Raw genomic sequence first — 13037 nt, 5'->3', positions numbered from 1 at the left:
AGTTTCCCCAAACGGCAGCAAAGTTGTGATGTTCCCATGAACCAGACATTTCTCCATGAAGCACGGCTGCTGTGGCCGTCCACGGTTGCCACTTTGGGAAGCCTTTGATGTGTCCACCCTTTCCAAGTGGCACTCAACACGCTGTCAGGAAACACAATTTCAGGGTTTGATATTGCTACAGGGTTTTAAATGTCTACAATTGCCATATTGGTATGCAAAGCACCTTCTCTAAAAGATACACACCTGTTTCACTCCAAAGAGTTTAGGACCCCAGTTCCACAACTCAATTTGGCGGCTTTCACTCGTGCTAAGCCATTTCATGCAGACCTCTCAAACTCCCAGGACACTTCAGAAGGCAAACCTGTATACCTGCTATCACTGCCCACAATTAATTTTGCAGACAAGGTGTTTTCTGATTGAACTAATTTAAATGCACTTTATTCGGCGATCATCTCCCCCTCTCCAGGGAAGAGGAAGGAGAATTTTCTCCCACTGTCCCCACGTGGGGTGTTTTGTGCAGCTTTGTCTGCAGCAGCCCTGCTCCGCTCAGCGAGGGGCTGCCGGGCATGGACCAGCCTCTCCAGGGGTCTTGGAGGTGTCAAGGAGCCTTCCTTGTGAGACAGAGGAGGATGAGGTGGAAGGAGAGGCAGGTGCAGCGGGGCCGGGGTACTGCGCAGGAGGGAGCCAGCAGGGAGAGTGGAGGCTTTGTCAGAGGCTGAGGAGAGAGCCTGGAGCGCCAGCAGGACGCAGCAGACGGCCCTGTCTTGCTGAAATTAAAAATGAATGATTGCTTTGGAACATTCACATGACAGAAAACAGGTGTGTGGGGGGGTTAGAAATATAAATATGCATATACATATGCACATATAAATTTCCTTAAAAGAACATTAAAAAATTGCTTCCTCTAAAAAGTGATGTCTACTGTATCCATACAGTAGCCCTGCAGAAAAACAAAATCCTCTCTCTTGTTTGAGAAAAAAAAAGATGTTGAAGTAGAGCACCAAAGAATGAGAAATAACACTGAAATGTGCATTCTGTTGCTTTCCTTCAATTCCAGTTTATAGGCTCAGGTGATTTTTTTATGTAGCCTTGCAGGTGCATCCATTTAAGTCATGCCACAAATAAATGCAGTCAACTGCATATGAATGATTGTGCTATCAGATACCCATAGATAAAATGGCATTTCAAATGGGTAACACAATCAAAGCAGCACAAACTCAGACAGCATGTCAATGGGCATGATATAAAAATCTGAACAGATACGTGAGGTGCAAAGGATATGCCATGTCTTTAAACAGTCACCGTAACCGAGTGTGTAGGGGATCATGCGGGACACCGCATATACCCCAGTGCAGGCACGTACAACGGTGCACGTGATCCTCCAAGTGGATGTTAAATGGAAAATATTCTGATTCCCAGGTGAGTACGGCTCAGACGTCTTGTCACTTTGATGCATCATGTTATCACCGTCATTTCTGCTAACACGACGACTCTTTCTCTTTTCCAAAATCTCAGATATTTATCTTGAATTGCAAAGAGAAATGGAATCAGATGAACATTTAGGAGCACATAAATATTAAAATAAATACCCTGATGTGAAAGTTGTCAGCTCTGTTTCTTCAAGATCAGGAAGGTATTTCTCACACGTTCTCATTTTCGCTTCTCAATCCCTTTTTCATAAACCCCTGCTTTATTGAGTAAATATTAACATAAATGCTTTCACTGCATTTTTTTCCTGCAGCTTGACAGAAGTGGACAGTAGTGGACAGAAAGCTGCTGATCAGCTCACCCCATACAAAATGAGAAGAATAGAAGGGAAGAACACTTCAACCTTTTGTCTGAGAAGATTTAATTTCTAGGTTAATTTGCAAATAAAAATGAGTTTTGTTGGGTCACAACCTACCATCTGCCCAAAGTAAGAAATTTGAAAAAAATTGTGGGTGAGAGGAAAGTATGTCAGTGGAAGTGTTCCCACTATGAGGACTCTTAATTGCTTGTGACCCTGCTGTGGAAGGCGGTATGGGAAAATTAATGCTCTGAGCAATATTCATCTTGCTGAGTGTTTTCCTTTCTTTCTTCACTCGTGGTTGATGTGATCTTTTTGGACTCCAACTGCTAGAGGAGATGTACTGCAACATGCAGAGTACATTATTATTATCTTGAACGTTCTCCAGCTTTCGTACCAAATGTTTAGTCTGCTTGGTCAGGATTAAATGTCCTTTGCTTTTGACTTCTGAAGGTTTCTGGTCCAGATCGCACACCTGGTATGTTACCACAGTTTTCCTTTATAGACACACAAAAGCAGTTTTCTTTGCTGAAACGCAGCACTACAAGATAGGCTTTTATGAAAACTGTTTTTAAAAAAATAGTCTCAGAAATCAAACAAAAGTACAGCTTGCCAAATCCTACTTTGGGAGAGCTGGCAAGTCCTGTGCAGTGACACCCTGCTCACCAGCCCCGGTCTTTTACACCAGAGGTGTGCTGTGTGCCGTGTGTGGTGGAGGTGGTTATTCACATTACACCAGAAAAAGAGGACTTGGTCACACGTACTGTCCTTGCTTTCATGTTTTCCAAACGGCCCCTAAAGAGGGATTCACGGTGGCTCCAAACCCTCAGATCTGGAAAGGACTCACTGTAGAAAAAGGGACAGGCAGAACAAGTTGGGGCGCCCCAGAGGTTTTCACACGTAGCTTCGCCTACGGTCCTACCCTGCAATAAGTCTTCTTGAGAAAAGGTACTAGTAGTATATTAGCACCATGTATGGAATAAAAACTTAATAGATGTTACAAAAGAAGTACCTCCAGCTGGTGCAGTACCCTGGGTGTGCCGAACCTGGCTGCTGCCAAGCGCTGGGTACTGCAAAGGGTGAGCAGGACGAGGAGCGACCGAGCGCTCCTTGCCTGCCCCTCATCTCTTTTTCCCACCAGCTGTCAGTGGGAACTCAGGATCTCTGTGTCCTCTGTCCTTCTCTCCAAACTGGTTCAAACCAAATGAGCTCAAAACTGTCAAAGGGTTCTGGCAAACAGACACAAATGCAGAATTACTGTATTTTTTTCTATACATGGCCAAAGCTCAGATAACCTGCAGTCCCTCAAAAGCATAGGCACTTGAAAATAAATCCTTAGATAACCCATAATTTCAGTTAACCCACAAAAAGAGACAGGGAGGCTGTAGGAGAAGGAAAGCAGGCTTTGTGGGAATCATGGCAGGGGACTATTAAGAAACAGAAGGCTAGATTTTGCCTTGTATATACCCGTTTACTGACAAAATGTACAATCAGCTAATAAATTTTAATGCCATTTGATCAACTGCAGTTCCCTGATCATTTCACCCCAATTCCGCTTATTGATTACACGTGCACTGAACCACTTCAAACCTTGCCATTCAAACTAGGATTGCTGGGTACAGCACCCTTACGGAACGAACAGTCACTACGTTTTAGAAGAGGACCCAATTCTCTGCAGTCCCAATTTCCCTGAAAATGACCCCAAATTGGCTTCTGCACATTTGAGATGAAGCTAAAGATAATGTCCGTCACACAACAGACATTGCTCAGCTTGGAGGTTGTGAACACCAGGTTGTAAACACCAGTCAGACTTAAGCTGACACAGCTTTTTTTATGCTAGAAAGTGCTATGATATTTTCTGAATCTCAGGAAAGTCAAACCCCATTTTCTCAGCAAAGGAGGACAGGCAGAACAGTCCAAGATTACCCAAAGAGATGCGGAGCAGCTTGGGTGTACTGGCAGCATAGCATTTGGTGCCATCTTTGCTAGATTTTTCTCACCTTCCTCCTAATTTCTATGCGGTTTGGGTCCGTTGTGCAGCCTGGGCATGCTAAATACTTCTGGAAGTGTGAAGGGGCAGTGCTGACCGAAGGGTAAGGGGCCTTGTCAAGCTCTGCCTGCTCCTTTCTCTCCCTTGTAAGTCTGTCCTGCTCCGTTTCCACCACAGTATTTATACACTGAAATACTTGTAGATGTTTCTGCTCTCTCTCCGGCTCTTTCTTCATAAAGCGACTACCTGAAGGTGGTTTGCTCATTGTGGGATGCCCTCCCACTTGTCGTGCCCATGTGGAGAGCGTCAGGATGGAAGGAGGCTCCTCCGTTGCTGTTTATATTCATTTCCATGCGAGAGTCCCTCCCTTCATTTTCTCTCATCCCAGTCCCGTGAAAATCATGTGTGGTAACCGCTGTGCTACAGGGTGTAAGTAGTATTTTCACTATGTTCTGTGCTTAATGATGTTACATTATGTTAAAATATGTTTTGTATTTATAAAATACATTTATATTTTACTACAACATACAACCTAATCCAGTGCACTGAAAAGCTTATCCCAATGTACGATAGGCAGCAAAGAAGGCAGGTTTAAAACTGCAAGTATGAAGTAGGTGGAAATCATGATATGGAGACTACTAGCTTACAACAATCATAACATCATTTTGCCTCATTTGGCAAACTATATCACAGACTAAAGTTTAATTTAAGCAAAGGATAAAATTGCCAAGTCCATCTATATTACCTATGTCGAACAATTGAGCAAGACTCATTTAAACTGATTTGAGACAGTACAAACATTCCCCTGTAACAAGCTCAGCCATATCCACGTGTAGCGGCACATGCATGGGGAGTGCTGAGGAGCTCAGTGCTTACACTGCTGTTCCCCTCTGAAGGCAACGCAAAGTCCGCGTTCAGGCTTTGAGCGAGTAAAAGCTAAAACTGACTTAGGTGATGACTTCAGGTGTGTAACTCCAAGTGCACTTTTCCCACCCCTCCTCTGCCCATGGCTAATTACCCAACTCAGGAAAGCTTCCCGCTATTGTCCAAAAAGTTTTTTAAAAGCTGTCCAGGTTTTTCACCCAAAGTGTTCTTGACAAAATTTGAATTTTTCCTCTTGGCTCTTGAACTAGGCTGTTCGCTTGCCAGCAAAGGCAGACTGCCCTCTCAGTTTACCCCACTGCCAAAATGCGCCAGGAGTTACCTCAATCTGCTTACTCCTCCCTTTGCTCCAACAAACTGAATCCAGACCAGCCCTGGCACTTCCCAGTTGCCACCATCATGCCAGGCCTCAGCGTTGAGTGGCAGGGTTGGAGGAGGAGATGACCAGCGGTAGGTGAGGACCGAGTCAGAGATTTCAAGAGAACTCAGACCGTAGGTGTCCATGGGACCTGACGGGCTGCATGCAAGGCTGCTCACAGCGCTGGCTGCTGCCCTTGTGAGGCCACTCTGTCACCTTTGAAAGGTCTCGGGGAGCAGGAGAGGTCCCCAGGAACTGGAAGAAGGCAAATCTTGCACCTGTCTTTGGAAGAGGCCAAAAGCACAACATGGGGAACACAAGCCAGTCAGCCTAACTTTGGTCCCTGGGACCTGTCTGGTTTAACACCTTTATCAATGACACCATGAGTGCGCTCTCATCAAGTTCATGGATGACACCAAACCGGGGGGACCAGTCAGTACACTGGAGGGCAGGTCTGCCATCCAGAGAGACCTGGGCAGGCTGGAGAAATGGGCCAGCAGGCATCTCCTGAAATTCAACAAGGACAAATGCCACATCCTGCGCTTGGGAAGGAAGAGTCCCCTGCAAGGACACAACTGGGGCCGATCTGGGCTTGAGCTGGCTGTGTGCCCTAGAAGCGACAGCGGCCAAGAGCAACCAGGGATGTACTAACAGGAGCACGGCCAGGAGGTCTGAGAGAGTAACTAAACCCCTTCACTCAGCGGTAGTGAGGCCACATCTGCAGTCCTGTGTCCAGTTTTGCTCCCCTCAAATAGAAGAAAAAGGATGATCAGCTGGGGTGAGTTCAGTAGAGGGTCCCCAGGCTGGCCAGGGGCTGGAGCACTTCCCTGGGAGGAGAGGCTGAGGGAGCTGCGCTTGTCCAGCCTGGGGAAGAGACGGCTTTAGGGGCATCTAACAGCAGCTCCCCAGCATCTACACGGACGTCATCAAGGAGGCAGGGCCAGGCTCTTCACTCACAGAGATGCAAGGTAGGAGAATGAGAGAGAACAGATGATGAAGATGAAGAAAGAGGAGAGTTTCAGACTGGATCTATGGAAAAAGTTTTTCCCCAGGAGGACAATCAGACGGTGGGACAGCTGCCCTGGGAGGCTGTGCAGTCTCCATCCTTGGGGGTTTCAAGAAACAACTGCCTCAAGCCCTGAGCAATCTGGTCTGACCTCAGAGCTGTCCCTGCTCTGAGCAGATGTTAGACTAGCGACCTCCTGAGGTTTCTTCCAACCTGAATCACCCTGCGATCGCATGAACCTGTGGTAATGGAGCCTTGTTTATAGACTCCATAAACAAGGAGCCTGGATGTAGGCGGTGTCACTGAGGGTAAGAAATGCAACTCTGAATTTTTTTGCCTTCCCTATATTTAAATTCTCATTAAAAATGATGGATTATTTCACGTTTTTTCTTTTTACATCACCCAGATATATTTATATACACGCACATCCTTATATATAGAAACAGAGAACGCCTGTGCATTTTCCTCCATGTATTTATCCACTAAATGCATGTTTTATAATCCTCGGTGTTTTGCAAGGCTACAGGGTAATCTGCTTCATTCAGTAGTTACTCTTGCTCAGGAAATGCACAACAGTCACAAATGCTCCGCAGCTTGGTTTCTGGGTAAACGGTAGCTCATTTGTATTCAGCACCCTGCGTAAAAGTGATAAGAAGCCAAATACTCCTAGGAAACAGCACAAATGAAATACAGCACGCAGGAGGCGAAGTATTTATAGAAACAAAATATCAGCATTTTCCACACATTTACACAAAGCAATTTCAGTCTTTTCATAGGAAAAAAAGAACATCTCTGGCACTCATTTACTCATTTCCCTGCAGTCATATATTTTGGCCAAAAAGCACTGACTACATAGAAAACCTTCAGGTCACAGCAAATTAAAGATCAATGACAACCTAAAATAGACGCTGTCATATTTTAACTCCTAACGTGTCTTTGTAATAAGAGCATTGTTTTAGTAAGTAAATAACGTGACATTTCTGCTTGAATGGGATTTTAGCCTCTTGGCTGAACCCTGCCTGCAGATCCCCAGCCTGCTATGAGAGGAAGAACTACATCTGCATTTAACTCCTTGGGACTTCTGGATTGATTAGCTGAAGTCCGTTAAGTGCAAGACAGAGGCTTGCTGGTTGGAAAAGCAGCTGGCCACGTCTTCCCTCGTGTGCGCCTCTCAGCCGTGTCTCTGTTCAGGACGGCGAAGCCTTGCTGCGTTCGGGTGCGATGCCCACCTGCACCCCCTGGGACAAGCCCCCGGCCCCACAGCAGGTGCTGGACCGGCTCCGGCTAAGGGTGCTCCCAGCAGTTGGGCCAAAACGCTTCAGCCTAGCTCAAGGAAAGCGAGGAGAGGACCGTGACAGCCTTCTAAAGGACTAAACATTTGCATCCCACTTGTGTCGAACCGGCTACGCTGGCAGAGGGAGAAGCGGGCCAGGCCAAGCCCCCGCCGCCCGCCCGTGTCCGGTGGTGCTGCTGGCACTTGCCCACCCATCCCCTCCCCAAGGCACGGAGCACAGCACCCGCGCCACTGCCTCTGTCGCCCAGCTGGCAGAGCAGCCTGCCCTCTGTCTTTAAGTGAATAGGTAGGAATAGAGAACTATTTTTAAAGCCTAGGTGGTTGATTCTTAAATCTAACGGTGATATTTTAAGACTCCGGTTTTGTTACGTGTCCTCGGCCCTCCTTGTGTGTGTGGCTCATATAGTCTTATGAGTAGCATTAAGCCTATGCAATAACAGGGACCGGAGCAAAAATACGGTTGTTTATTCATTCCACAGTAAAGTAATAGAATAGACAACAATTTTTGCGAGAAGCTTACAAAATAAGCACCTATGCAGCTAAGTCCAAGTATTATTCCCATTTGGCTAATAATGTGAGTAAAGGTTGCGAGACACCATCAGCTGTACCTTCTGCTATGATCCCTAAACTTAAATCACTACTTCCTGTTTGTGGATTTTGGGGGTGGGGATTTACGAATGCATGAAAAATATATGATAAAATCCCAGCTGAAGAGTGAATTTGTCTTTTATTGCTGTAGTTTTTATTAGGAACATTGAGAAATAGGGAAAACAAGACAAAATGTTCAAACCTTCTAATACAAAGCAAAGAAATAGAACAGTGAATAAAAGAAAGCACCTGAACTAGGAAACAGCAGAAAGACATAAAAATGGCTTTTCTTGCTGCCATAGCCTACAACTCAGTCAAAAATATGTTAGACAGAAATTGTCTTATCTATTAGTAGAAAAGACATGAAATTCAATGGTACTAAGTAATCTTTTGCACACCTCTATTTTAACCTTTCTCTTCAATCTCTTGACAGGGTTAAATAAGTGACTGAACACGTAGCGGTCAGTACATGCCAGTGATAGACAAACAGCGAAAGTTAGGCTCGGTCACCAGTGGAGGCTGTGCAGCAGGAGCCATGTGGTGCTGGTGGCTGCACGTAGTTCAACAAGGTATTTTCTTGAATCTGTTTTCTGTCTGTATCTACACACACAGTGTGTGCAGGTAAAGCAAATAAATAAATAAATAAAATCATTCCTGCAGCACAGGTTTCTTGCTCAACAGGACAGCAACCTGCAAAGCTTCAAATCTGTTCCTACCTGGCAGAGGAGTGACAATATGTACCGGCCATAGACAAGCCTGCTAAAATGGCATAAACTGGGGGAAAAAAGGATGCAGTTATAAAATGTTTAAAAACCTGATCCTAAGGCAGCTGCAAAACAGCAAATCAAAGACTCTTTCTGGCCAAAAATGTGGAGGCCTTGCAAGTTACTGTGCTTAGGAGAAATTGATGCAATGCTGTTTCTCACAAAATTTCTGAGCACTGTTCCTTCAGGCATTGGAGGGATTAAGAAAACAGAGGCAGTTTCTTGTGCTTCTACCAAGTCTCTTCCAGACAGCGTATTTCCAAACCTGCCCCTCTGGGCTTTTTCTCAGGGTCATGCTTATTTAGGGTAGGTCTGACTTTCTGCTCAGTTCTGTGTTTTTCTCTTCCCTTGCATCACTATCCTACTAGTGTTAATGAGTACTCCCTTCTTCAACTTTCAAACTTCTTGAACTAGGTGTGACCAGTATTCCCTGCTCCTAACCCCTGCTAACACAGTTAGCATAACTAACGCCATTTTATGAGGCAAGCAGCCATTCTCTGTTACCAAGAAGGTCACATATTTGCTCCCTTTCGCCTCATTCTCAGGCTCTGAAGGTCCTGTGAACCAAGCAGACAAACCAAACATTACCATGCTAGTCAAGCATCAGAAAAGTTCCTCTTCTCTGATGATTCAGTTTCTTCAGTGAATTTACATATGTCTTATACTGTGCCTGGTGCAGATACTAAGTGAAAGATGGTTGCTTCACCAACTTATAGAACTTCAGTAACACAGCTAGATTAGTATAAAACCTATTGGAGACAAAGATGAATATTCAAGCTTAGGACATCTGTTTCACCCTTCAAGACGCTTACTGATTTACTGAGGTCTTTAAAATTAATGTGACACTCCATTATATTTTCGATCATATGGTTAACCTGATCCAATTTCTCCAGAGCTGTAACAAGGACATTAGTGTTCCCAATTTGTGTACCCAAACAGCATCTCTTTTCCTCATATCAGATTTCTATCTCCCTTGCTAGGATCCTTGTCTACATTTCAATACTCATAAATCATACTGATGCAACAAAATAATTTCTTTTATTGTGAAGTGTCTTACAGGGTCAGCAAGATCTTATCTAGAGCACTGCACACGTCAGAAGCTGCAGTTTAGGAGTTATACCTTTCAGTTAAAGAAAAAAAGACAGGCTAGGAAGGTAAGCCAATAGCTCTCTGTACAAGGTCTAGGTGCAGAACACCAAAACCTCAGCAAAGTATCAGATGGACCTTGAAGGCCACATGAGGGAGGGCACAAGACTCTTCCCTCCCACTGGCAGGAGGATGGATCAGTAACAGCAGCTAACTCAGGGTAGGCTGGAGGGGAAAAAAAGGAAAACTTGATGTAGAGGTGCTAGATTAAATGATTGAGGCATTCCTTCTTGTGCCTTGACCTTTCAGAGAAGAATGATTACATCTGAAGTCAAGCAGGCTGCATAGCTTGGGAATTTGAGCATCACCTACAGAACACGGTTTTCAGGAGTGAGGTGGCACCTCTCAAACAGCTTGGTTGTTGCCTCACTCTGGTGGATCCTAAGTTCAAAAGGTGTCCATGCCCAAAACTGCCCAAGACTTAGGCCTCCAGTTCAGGCATACTTAAATTCAAAGGAGACGCAGAAACAGGGAATTTCTTTGCCTCTGTCCCCATGAAAGTCTTGAGCCACTGTTTTCTTAGAGCACCTTAACATCCCATGGAATCAAGGCCTTCATGAAATACAGTTCCAGCCACCACTTTTAAAATATTAAGTGCCACCTTCCCTGAACAGATTTCTGATCACCACTTGTCAAGGAAATGACAAATCTATTCTCAGTTTTGCCCCAGGCGATTCTCTAAGCCTCGAAGAAAGACTCTTAGCCTGAGGCTTACAGTCTTCTCTGGAGGAAGAGGAGGGATGTACTTCATCCTTCCAGGTGTGCCAAGGAGGGAAAAAAAAATCCCCTCAATGTTCATTAAACTGAGCAGGAGGAACAAATAAGTTGGTGACCTGTAGCCCCACGACTCGGGAAGGAGGGGGCAGCACTCCAAGGGTGCCACTGCTCTTCGAGTGGTGTAGGTGCCCCAGCTGAGGTCTGTCCGGGGAGCTCAGGGGGCTGCCCGCACCTCTGAGTGAGGCACCCTGGTCCTTCAGGCGTATCATAGGGCTCAGGGTGTCTGTATTTTCAGGTCAAAAAGACTTTTGGCAGCTTCTTTATAAACACTCTGGGAGCTGTGGATGCCATTCAAAGGGGTTAGGGAGCGCAGCATCGCACTTCAAGGTACCCGTGTCTTTTTTTGTTTCTGACTGTTAGGAAATAAGCCCCCAGGGAGGCAGTCTCTTACCAAAAGCGTTCTGGCCTAGACATACCCTCCAGCAGGAATCAAGAGGCAGCTGGGGGATGTGGCCTGGCCATACTGTACCTCAGAGGCACTGGAGATGGCAGCTTTCCTCCTCTCATAGGTTACGCCCTACTCCAGACCCAGGCTCATAGACACAAGCCAGAAGTACCCCAGTTAGCACATTCTCAGTGTTAAGTCTATTGCTTTTTATAGACAGCACCAGAAAAAAGAGGCTTAGCAAAGCCATTACAAATGCAAACACGTACCCTGAGTATCACAGCTACAAAAGGAGGTATGCCGATCTCTGATCTCCGGTGTGGAGGCTTGGCTCGTGCAGTCCCTCTCTGGTTCAGCAGTCCCTGGCACTTCTTGGCTCCTGCACAGGGCTTAGGACCATGTAATCTGCAATGCTGACAGCTGAATAGTGACGAGCCTGGTTCTCCCCATCAATGCAAATTTAACTTCATGACTTGCATCGGGAGAATTAGCACTACAATATCTGCTAGCTGGAGTACCGGGATATTGCTCTCAACCAGACAGTCACTGAAAACAGAAAACATCTATCATCAGTTTGAATTCTGAATCAATGAGCTAAAAGAATATCCTTGCTTAAGATAAAAGACTGAAGTCATCAGAGTTATTCTATACCATTCGACTGACTTTGCTTTCTATTTGTACGACCTTTTCCTTTCTTTACATTTTCCCTTTTGCTTTCAAAAGCAGAATTTTAAAAAAGTTGTATTAAAGATGAGTTTGAGTGAAAATGATTTATTTGTTTTGGAGCAATGTCAAGACGCATTTCCAGAAAGAATGGAAAAATAAGTCAAGATCAAAGAAGTTTGAACAAAGACAAAGGTAAGCTCTTCGGCAGTGCAGACAAAGCTCTGGGTGCAGGAATCACCATTCCCAGAGGTCCCTGCTTGACAGTTGGCTGCAGCCAACTGGAGCATCGGGAAAACCCAAAGACCAGCATGCAAGAGCGACTAAAGGTCATAGCAGCAAAGAAGGAGTATGAAAAGATGAGATTAATCTGTCGGGAACTGCATACATATCAAGAAAAGGCTTTGAGGAAGATCTGCCAGGAAGTTGAGGCAGGCAGGAGAACTTGCTTGAGGAACAAACGGGAAGAACCCTGTATTGAATTTGGAAATAGCTAGCCTGACCTATTGGTGACCATTTTAGGTGAGAAAATGCTGGCATATTTCCAAGTACGCTTATGCAGATAAAAGAGAAAAGCCTTCGCTACTATGATGTTTGCTTTTAGAACAGACACTTGAAATATTTATAAACACATGGGATTTTTAGTTGCCGTTCTTGTGACATACTTTAGGTTGATTCTCAATAATGCCCTAAGTACTTGGAAAATACATAGATTTAAGCTTAACAAGATATGATAAGGCCAGCATTATATCTGACCTCATTTCAATTAAAATAAGAGAAAATCCACTGAAAAGCCTTTCCCATGTCTCTCACACCTATTAGTATTTAAAAATACACGCAAAAACCTCCATATGCACTAACAAGCAGGAGAGTGGAAAAGACTACAAGATAAATATCTGTAATAAAGAACTTGGTGCCTTCTCTCCAAAGCTGGTCTAATCAATCAAAATGTATTTTGCTCTGCATATTTGCCTATTATATTTGCTGACCTGTGTGAGTAAAGCTTACAAATATTGGCAGTCTTGTGCTTTTCCGGAAAGGAGATTTCAAGTAAGGCACCATCCATCAGAGCATCAGCACTCTTAGGAGTTGTTTAGAAATAAGCTAGGACTTCTTGGGTTGTTCTGGGGCTTTTAGTTAAAAATTGTCACCGTTATAGGAGTGGTTACCAACAAGCAAGCTATCACTATAACGGCACATGTAGCTTGGAGATGGAGTGACACAGTTGCTGCCGTAGTAAGCCTACAATTTAAATGCATTAATTTGTCTATTTCCTGTGCTCATCTTCTTTTATTTGCCTTTTTTTGTTTGTTTATTTGGGTTTGTTGTTAGTTTGTTTGTTTGTTTTCTTTTATTGCTAGCCTGTTAGCTAGAAACCTCCACTCGGAGGAATCAGAC

At 44.6% G+C, this 13037-nt stretch overlaps 1 long non-coding RNA gene across 1 annotated transcript; it reads right to left on the bottom strand.

The window, feature by feature from the left end:
- Positions 1 to 8026: 8026 nt before the first annotated feature.
- On the bottom strand, positions 8027 to 11132 carry LOC128138809 (uncharacterized). Its single transcript, XR_008234158.1, has 2 exons — positions 9252 to 11132; positions 8027 to 9015 (listed from the first exon to the last, which is right to left on the bottom strand). It is a non-coding gene; the product is annotated as an uncharacterized LOC128138809 (long non-coding RNA).
- Positions 11133 to 13037: the final 1905 nt, after the last annotated feature.

Source organism: Harpia harpyja, chromosome 2 (genome assembly GCF_026419915.1).
Source record: "Harpia harpyja isolate bHarHar1 chromosome 2, bHarHar1 primary haplotype, whole genome shotgun sequence".
NCBI classification, from domain to species: Eukaryota; Metazoa; Chordata; class Aves; order Accipitriformes; family Accipitridae; genus Harpia; species Harpia harpyja.
Note: the sequence above shows the minus strand (reverse complement) of the source record. Positions and strands in the feature narration are given on the sequence as shown.